We start from the raw sequence: 983 nt of genomic DNA on the forward strand, positions 1-983 counted from the left end.
CCTGTTCATGACTAGAAGCTTCCAGGCCACACAATCCTACTCCCACCCTCCCTCTCTGCCTGTTCTCTAACCAGAACTGACCGCACTTTGCCACAGAAAAAGGTGCAAGTGTTGCTGTTCCAGACTGAGACTCTCTTCCCTGGAGAAGACAGACGTGCATCTGGTATACATGTGACTGTCCCCATCACCCCCTCTGGTGTACAGGGTTGTGGCATAGCAATGTCAATGCCCCTCCCATCCCTCTCCATGCCCCCCTTCCCCACCTACCACCTTGCTGCAGGTCATAGGTACATATGAGGTTGGATTAGAGATGCTACCCATGCCATATAGACCTGGAGGATACTAGGTTCACTGATGCTCCTCCCCGTGTGTGGTACTTCTGGAGGGCTAGAAAGACTTTGTAGCTGAAGTGCATTGGCTCTTGGGTTTGCATTTTGTGTTACTGCTTGTGGCTCCAGTGACTTTTAGACATGTTTTAGAACTGCATCAGGTTGGGGGTTCAGGTTTCAGTCTTCCAGTCTTGTCTCCCATGCAGCAAAGAGAACCTTCTAATTTGTGACGATGACTTCACAGAGCCATGCTAAGGGAAATGCCAACTGAGGCATGATACCCTTTTCCCAACACTTGCTGTTCCTCCTAATGCTTTTGATGGGAATTCTTCCATGAAATACTCCTGGTCTTCCAGCCAGCATCTCAAGACATGAACCTTACCAACGCACAACCAAGCCGCTTCCGTGTCTCACCTCCTAATTTGGATGCATTTTGTTACACAAAGGTTTTTTCAGTGCTAGAGAAGCATGGGGGAGTTGCTTGCATTGGACACCAGTGTCCCTCCAGCTTTTCCCCAGTTGAGAAGCCCTCTGTCCAGCAAATGGATCTGTGTGTCTGTCTGAACCAAGGCCTGGTGTGGAGCTAGTTAAAGTAGACCTGTCTTGTCCTCAGCAGGCTGTTTGGGATCATCTCCCTGGGGGCTTGGTCTTATG

The sequence above is a fragment of the Gavialis gangeticus genome, unplaced genomic scaffold, assembly GCF_001723915.1.
Source record: "Gavialis gangeticus isolate Ggan-Ray unplaced genomic scaffold, GavGan_comp1, whole genome shotgun sequence".
Classification (NCBI taxonomy): Eukaryota; Metazoa; Chordata; order Crocodylia; family Gavialidae; genus Gavialis; species Gavialis gangeticus.